The sequence below is a fragment of the Tupaia chinensis genome, unplaced genomic scaffold (assembly GCF_000334495.1).
Source record: "Tupaia chinensis unplaced genomic scaffold, TupChi_1.0 Scaffold000159_1, whole genome shotgun sequence".
NCBI lineage: Eukaryota > Metazoa > Chordata > Mammalia > Scandentia > Tupaiidae > Tupaia > Tupaia belangeri.
Genome location: NW_006159630.1, coordinates 3,582,456 through 3,590,980, shown reverse-complemented (window position 1 = coordinate 3,590,980; position 8,525 = coordinate 3,582,456). Strand labels below are relative to the sequence as shown.

At 54.3% G+C, this 8,525-nt stretch overlaps 1 protein-coding gene across 2 annotated transcripts in view; it reads right to left on the bottom strand.

Annotated features, from left to right (window-relative positions):
• The window catches only part of CYTH1 (cytohesin 1), a 60,148-nt gene that overhangs the window by 41,467 nt on the left and 10,156 nt on the right, over positions 1 to 8,525 (bottom strand). The window contains exon 1 of one of the 2 annotated variants that reach the window (XM_027770754.1): positions 4,849 to 5,221. The exons of the other annotated variant lie outside the window; for it this stretch is intronic. The gene's annotated coding sequence lies outside the window, so the exon portion shown is untranslated. Of the gene's footprint in view, positions 1 to 4,848; positions 5,222 to 8,525 lie in introns of those variants that run through there. 2 annotated transcript variants of the gene reach the window in all.

Sequence of the window (8,525 nt, the reverse complement as noted above, 5' to 3'; positions counted from 1 at the left end):
GGCAGAGCGCAAAGCAACTCCTCCCTCCCCCAGCTGCCACGTGCTGCAGCCAGGCCTGTGTGCCAGCGAGGCAGCTACACCCTTTCTCTTTACAAGAATGGCCACTGGGTGGGGCAGCAGGTCGTCCCCACCACCAGCCTGAGCACAATGGAGCTGGATCAGCGCGGGAGTTGCACAACCGACACGCTGCCCGACATGCCACCCGCCTGTCCTCCCCAATGCCAGAGGGGCCCCAGCAGCCATGCCAGTAAAGGTTAATCTACAAGGTGTCCGGCTGGCAGTCAGCTGGCAGGCAGGGATGGTCCAGCATCGCCCCCTCACCATTCCTTTCCAGGGCTCCAATTTAATGAAGGGGATTAAAATGATGAAAACAACAAGGGGCCATTGTGCTCTCAGTGAATAGAAAAGCCACACAAGGGAAGCTTTCATTTATTTATTTATTTAAATGTTGCTTTGCAGATTTTAACAGTCCGCAGAAACCTAGAGCAGAGATGGGATCCAGCCAGGCATACAAAGGGGGACTGTCTTAAAGGGACAGTGCCCGCATTCCAAGTCAGGGGCCGGTAAAGGAGCACAGGCTCTGGTCTGGAAGCCTGCAGTCCCCACTCGGGCCACAGGCAGATGCCGGGTGATGCGCCATGAGGTTCTACTGACACGCAGCTTTCCTGAGAAGGTCCTGCTCACCAGGCACACAGCAGCTGCCGGGCCAAGTGGACCCGAGGGGATGTGCTGTGCTAAATCCCACGTGTGCAGAAAACAAAAGAGGCTGAGGAGTGCTTTAGGACCAATACGACACTCTGAGGTCACCCCGCACAGCCAGATCCCTCTGCCTGCTTAAAATATGCCACTTGCCTTATTTTCCACCATGATTGTTCATCAGAGTCCACATTTAAACCAGCACTCAGGGAAAGGCTTTAAAAGCAGCCGAGAAGACCAAGCCCTTCGGGGTGTGCGTCCCTCACTGAAGTAGAAGGTAAATACACAAACACAGGCCAGCAGCCCCAGGGCCTGGCCAGGCCATGCCCTCCCGCCCATGACTGCAGACTCGCAGGTTTCATCAACACTGAGCACAGACGCACACACATGCATGCACGCACGCATGCAGCCCTCAGAGCTAACCTTCAGCCTGGCTCCAGCAGCGGCAGCAGTGCTGAAATAAGCCAGGCTTTCCTGCCACCTGCTCACCTGGCTATGTGCATGCGGCGCTTTGGAGTTCAAGAGCACAAGTCTGGGAAACCGCTCATAGAAAGGGTTTCTCCAACCTCCAAAGACACAGTGATCCTGGGCCTGTGGGGCAAAAACCCCAAATGTTGTGAGCACTGGCTATACAGCGCCCAGCACTTACTGGCCACAGTTGTGTCCACCCTGCTGGTCAGACTGCTAACAAAACAGCCATTCCCGGCCACCACCCAGGGACAAAAGCCACTCAGGCCCCAGGAAAGCCCAGTGACTAATCATTTAAAAAAATTAAAAATTTTGGAAGAACTTGGACTCTGGAAACATCAATGTTCAGCAAGCTCCTAAACTCACTGGGTCTCAGTTTCATACACCTGTAAAACGGAACTGCTGTTTTTTTACTGCAAGCACTGCCATGAGAACTGGAGAAGGGGAAGCCAGTCAAAGTCGGGCCCACAAGCACAAGCCTCTTGCCTTCACCCGAGTATCTACTTAATGCTCCTCTTCTGTTTCTTTCCAACTCTGCCTTCGCTGACTCACTCAGCACACATTCACTGTCTGCCTCACACAGGAAGGGCAGCCTGGCCCCTACTGAGGAAGACTTTCAGGTACAGGACGACTTTGACGGGGCACATGTTAACGAGGGAGCAATGGGAGGCCACGGCAGGGCCCCTTGCCCAGCTCTGGGACGGGCTCTCTGCCTGACCCCAGCCAACACTCACAGTGATGACCTTGGGCAAATCACTCCACCTTTGGTAAGAGAAGCAACTGCTCCCTGGACAGAAGCTCCGAGTGGTGAGTGGTAAGAAACGGATCCACTAAACTGCAGAGAGAGTCGGCAGGGCTGTGAGGCACCGCTAAGATCTGCAGGTCAGGCCGTGAGCTGGGGACACGGAGGCAGGTTCAAAGCCAACCACCCTACAGAGCGTCACTATCACTGGAAAATGACTGCTGGGGGAGCACTGCCCTCCCACTGAGAAAAGTAATTTTCGACTTTCATAAAACTCCCCATCCATGCTGATGCTACAAATACGTGGGGTCAGATCTTTACGATGGGTATAAGAACATGACCACAACTCAGTGTCTTCCCAGAAAAACAGCAGAAGAGAGGTGTCAAATACGCTGTGTTGATGACCCTGAGATTTCGCTGAGGCCTCGTGTGTCGAGGGTTGTCAGGATCAGAGGACGCAGGAAGAGAGGTGCAGAAAGAGGTGTGAATGAAGCTCAGGACCCAGTGACACAGTCCGTGCCCCTGAGATGCCAGCGAGCTCATGTCACTCCTCCATAGACAGGTCTGCCAACTCTAGGAAGCCAGCAGCGCTTCCTTCCCGCAGAGTGAAGCCCGAGCAACGTTTGCTAAGATGGACCCTACCTTTGGCCTTCAGAAGGAAGGGGACTCTCACATGTGCTACAGCACGGCTGCACCTTGCAGATGGGGTGCTCAGCAAAGTAAGTCGGATACAGAGCAGACACCCAGCACACTCCACTGGCCCCTGGAGTCAAATCCACAAGGGCACAAGAACGGGCTCACCAGGGACGGGGGTGGGGCGGGGATAAGGAGTGAGGACTTTTTTTTTGGGGGGGGGAGAGGTTTTTGCTATAAGGCACATGTGCTTGCCAGAAAGAGAGACAGAGAGACAGAAAGCGAGAAATCACACCCCAGGGGGGATGGCCACGCTGCAATCTCTTCTCCATTCTCCTCTCGGGATCTTGGGCACGCACGCACACGCGCTCGGCCTGAGTTCCAAGCCACTGGGTCCAGGACTCGAATTGCTGCTGACTACATGGGAATCCAGCGACATAGCCATTATGTTAACTGCTGGTCCCAGGGAATGGGGACTTCTTTAATGGGAACATTGTTTCGGTTTTGCAAGATGACGTTCTGGAGAAGAGTGGTGGTGATGGTAGCACACATGTAAATGGACCTCTCAGGGCTGTAAACAGACACAACTTCAACAGCAATATTCTAACACCTCAATTTCTGCTGACCTCAATCCCTTTCCCAAGAAACCATGATGTGACGTTATGTAGACCACGTTCCAGGTAAGCGTCTCACCACCAACTGCAGCCTAAGGGACTGTTAAATTCACACATACTACCAGGACCCAAAGAGCAAACGCAGCATACAGCGAGCGGGAGAGAGGAGCAGGTCAGATCATTTCCACGCAAACACCACCAAGTTTCACACCCAGAATTAGGTACATTAAAGAGTCTGTTACTACATTCTGCATTTCTAAGGAAGACTTCATTCCTAGCCTGTCTGAGAGACACCTCATGAGAGGACTACCTTAACAACTTGGGCCTCATGAAACCAGATGAGACGCTGCCCAGGGTTGGGGTGCGGAGGAGGGGAGACACCTGCTTGGGTTTGCAGTGACTGCTCTGTGACCTTGGGCAAGCCATGACCTTTCCTGCCCTTGCCTGCTCATGCACAAAATGGAACAGGGAAGGCACGTCGCGACCCTCCTCAGATAACAATTTGTGTAAGAAAGCTCCATCAACTGTCTTATAAAAGCAAAGTTATTTTACTATGTTATCTGACACAGAGGGGATCAACACATTTTACTTAATACATCCTAGAACTGGAAAACCTGGTTTGCATGTTACAGTTTAATGAGTTAACCAAAGAAAAATGAGGTCAAATTTCAAGGTGGGAACAGAAACTAAGCCAACATTTTATCCCCTAAATTTTGGTTTATAAAAAAGTTAACATCTGCTTTCAATAAAAGTTAAAAAGTAGGAAACAATCATTTTAAGAAGTTCAACCACCTCCAACACGTCAGTGTCAGCACCTGATACAGGCGGAGGTTTCGCAGCAGCGTCTTGCTGGCCCTCAGGCAGCAACCCCGTCTCCACTGTTGGTTTTGTCAGGATAGCAAGGACTGGCTGCAGCGCATGGACTGGCTCAGCAAGAAGCAGCACCTTGACAAGGGTACAGTCCTACGGCTCCCAACGCCTGGGCTCCCGACCCCACCAAACCAGCTGGAGCATCTGTGCACGCCACCCCTCCAAGGGCAGGGGTGCTCCTGCCTCCGATGAAGCACTGCCAGCTGTAGTCACTGTCACCCTGCACGGCGGGCCACCCTACCCCTGCCGAGTCCAAAACGGAGGCTTGGTGGGGGTCTTAGGTGATCAGTTCTTTCCTACTTTATCCCTGTTCCTAAAATCTATTGTATGGTGCCTCTTTGTAAACCCTGAATTTTTCTGTAAACTTAACCATTCTCTTCCAGGCCAGTAACCAGAAAGGCCCCAGAATCCAATCAGATTTGTAATTCCGACTGCTTTTCTCTGTGTCCTGCTGGAAGAGGGGGGCCCATACCCACGAAAGGCTCCAAACCCCTTAAGGAATAAAATGGAAACTCCCTAGGCAGGCAGGCCTAGAGAGGAGAGGCGCGTCCTAATTTGTCCCTCTGCCACCCCATCCCTAACCTAATGGCAGCTGGACCGTAGAGACCGGTAAAGGCTTGTTCTGGAGTCTCAGGCCTAAAGAAGTCACACTGACGCTTGGACACCCATGCAGGAACAGGCAGAAAAACCCTAGGAGCAAGCGGAGGACAGGCATGGGGACAGGCACACACCACAGCTCGGCCTGCACTGCTGGCTGGGAGAGGCCCGCACAACGCCAACACAGGATCCGCAGATGCGCTCCACACCCTCCGCCCAGCCTCTTACCCACGGCGAGTCCCCTGTCCTGCGGTCCCAGTGTCCTGGCCAGCCTCAAGCGGCAACATCAAAGCCTCGGCAGGTTGCAGGCCTCCGCGTCAGAGGCCATGGTGGCTCTGTCCAGTGAAACCGTGGTCCCAGGCTCCGGGGAGCTCCCACAGCTCTGGGTGCAGGGAGAGCTGGAGCGAGGACAGCATGTGTGTGCCAGCACAGCCAGGGCAGAGCAGGAAGCGTCCAGAGGAAACAAAAGCCCAGCGGACGAACCCCGCGGTGGAAACGACTGCGCCTGATGGGGAAGGCTGGCGTGGACGCGGAGCTGGGCGCGTGGCTGCCACTCTGTGCTGCTCTGCTCCTCTCCTGGCAGGCTCATTTCCATGAATGCGATCACACAGCCAGCCCCTCCTCCTACCCCCACTCCCGGCCTGCAGAGGGGGAGGGGAGCCACCGCCAGCTTTGCTCAGGGGCTGCTAGCGTTCCTTTGCAAGAAGCAAACCCTGCCAGCTGTTCCACTTAAGACGCTTCTCCTTGCTGCAGAGAAAGAGCCAGGACCTGTGGACTGCGGAGCGCACGTTCTGTCACCACATGGGCCGGCCCCAGACCTTCCCACAGCTCCACACCAGACCAGCTGGCAGAGTGACACTGGCCAGACTGCTCCAACAGCATCCTGGAGGGGTCGGAAGACAGTCCCCTGTGCTCCCTCCTCCGGGGTTCCATGCCCGCCTCTCCACAAGGGACGCTCCGGTGTTTTCACCAAATAGGACCTTCACCCGCTGAGAGTGGGGCAACGGTTCTGTCTTCCTGAGGTTGCAGCACTGCCTCTCGGATGCTCTGGTTCCGGTGAGTGGGGCAAGGTGATCTTAGGAATGCAAATGTCGGGTGGCTGGTAACAAGCAACAGGGCTGCAGCCCAGAGCAGTGGCTCCCAGAGGTCAGAGGGCACCAGATACCCAGGGCACTTGCTGAGCAGGGTGATCTGGCCATCCAGTCCCCAAAACACAAATAGGCCAGACCCTCTGCAGGTGAAAAAGAATACAAGGCCATTTCATGGAGGAAAACTGCCTGGTCACTGAGGGAGAAGACTAGGTTTTGAAACAAGTGCAATACAAGCAAAGAGAGGCAAAAAATGCAGACCATCGTGCAGGACAGAGTCCCTCGGACTGGGCACTCTGGACGTTTGGGCAGGGCACTCTGCGGTGGGGACATCCCGGTGCATTGTGGGGTGTTCCCTGCAACCCTGGCCTCCGCCCACTAGATGCCAGCAGAGCCCCACCACTGTCCCCCCAAGCCATGTGACAATCGAAACTGTGTCCAGACACTGCTCAATGCCCCCTGGGCACCAAGCTGCCCTGGCTACGAACAATGGCTGTGTGTGTATGATGGGGAGGGGCCCACAACACCTCCACACCCTTGCTCGCCCTTCCAGTCTCCTGCCATTAGGAAATGACTGATCCCCCACGTACGCCCCCACGCTCACCTGGACACACTGCAGCATCTACTGCCCTCTGCTCTCTGGGGGTGCAGCCCGGCTGAGGAATGTGGCCAGACGTCCTCATCACCATGGCAGTGTCACCAGACCTGACCCAAATACCTTAGCCCTGCATGCCAGCCCACGTCTGTGAACATGGCCGTGATCTGAGCAGTGCTACACTGGAGTCCCAATGGTAGTACTCATAAATCATACCGAGTCTATGGAAAGTAACCCCTAAAATCATTTATGACACTTTAACTGTAAGCTACAAAAGGATCCACGTTTTCAACAAAACTGTGGAGTGAGAGCTCCAATTTCATGGGGCATCGTCCTTGAGCATGGTTTGAAGGCGGTCTTGAGCACGACCTGAGCTGGCCAGGTGCGCCTCAGCAGTGACCGACTTGCACCAGGTGGGCCCAAGCGCAGGCACAGCCTTGAACCGAGGCCAGAGGTCTGGTAGCAAAATCCTGCATGTGCACGCAGTCGATTCTAGGTACGAACAACTCGATACCAGGAACGGGCTGGTAAGAAGTCAGAGGGAAAAGCGGCAAGCGAAAGCCTACAGTGTGGCCCTCGTGTGGAAAGAAGACAGATCCCCAAACAAGTTAGTGTCCAGGCCATAAAATCATGGCAGCCATGGGAAATGAGGGAGAGACCCATTCACAGACTAGGAAGCCCAACAGAGAAAATGAAAGCTTTAAAAAATGGGGGACCAGCAGGTGGCGTGGTGGTTAAGGCACTGGACACTCCCACGTGGCCAACCACAGTTCAAGTCCCAGACCAGGCGGCTTGCTTTCTCACTTCCTCTATCTCTCTCTCAAATTAAATAAATGAATAAATAAAATTAAATAAAATAATTCTTAAAAATGACTTTTTTCAGGGCCAGTAGGTGGCATAGTGGTTAAGGTGGTAGACTCCTACATGGTCAACCATGATTCAAGTCCCAGACCTGGTGGCTTAAAAAATCATGCCAGGCTCATGTGTATTTGTCCCCAAAATTCCAGGAGGAAAATGGAGGAGAAGGGACTGCAGCATGGCCATCTCCTTCGGAGATGATTCTCACTTCCGCTCTCACTCTCTCCAGAAAGCCCATGGGTCCTATGGTAAAAACCTACAAAAATTTTTTAAAAAGATTTTTTTCCAAGCTTATAATTGGGCAATTGTTTTGAAAAAGTTTACTGTATATAAACAAGACGCTCTGAGTTACTATGGAGGGTACAAAGCTTGAAAGACATGGTTCCAAACCCCCAAGAGCACGTGTTGTTATCCCTTTAAAGAAAAAGGGTCAGGCCAGTTCGGTGACTCTGTGGTTGCAGTGACTGAACCCCACAGAGCCAGCCGTGCAGTCTGAGTCCTGGACCCAGCAGCCTGGAAACGCCAGATGCAAGTGTGGCACGCCCCAAATCCAAGGAAAGAACGGAGGAGAAGGCATGGCAGTGTGACCATGCCCCCTTGGGGGGACTTCACACTCTCCCTGTGTGGTAAGCACGTGCACCCTATTGCAAAAAACAAATAACCATGAAAGAAGGGGCCGGCAGCATGGATGTGTAAGGAATGCAGTGTGCCGGCTAGGCACCATCCGGGGGTGTAAGCACGGTGTGCCGGATAGGCACCGCCTGTGGGTATAAGTGCGGTGTGCAGGCTAGGCGTCATCCGGGGGTGTAAGCACGGTGTGCCAGCTAGGCACCGTCCAGTGGTGTAAGCGCTGTGTGCCAGCTAGGCGCCGCCTGTGGGTGTAAGGAGCATGGTGTGCCAGCTAGGCGCCGTCCAGGGGTGTAAGCGCGGTGTGTCGGCTAGGTGCCACCTGTGGGTGTAAGGAGTGCGGTGTGCTGGTTAGGCACCATCCAGGGGTGTAAGCATGATGTGCCAGCTAGGCGCCGATTGAGGGTGTAAGCGCGGTGTGCAGGCTAGGCGCTGTCGGGGAGTGTAAGGAGTGCAGAGTATGGTGTGCTGGTTAGGCGCCATCCGGGGGTGTAAGTGCGGTGTGCTGGCTAGGTGCCGTCTGTGGGTGTAAGGAGCGCGGTGTGCAGGCTAGGCGCTGTCGGGGAGTGTAAGGAGTGCAGATTGTAGTGTGCCGGCTAGGCGCCGACCTGGGGTGTAAGGAGCACAGTGTGTTGGAGCACAGTGCGTCGGTTAGGTGCTGTCTGGGGGTGTGAGGAGCACCGTGCATCGGTTGGGCACTGTCCAGGGGTGTGAGGAGCACAGTGCGTCGGTTAGGC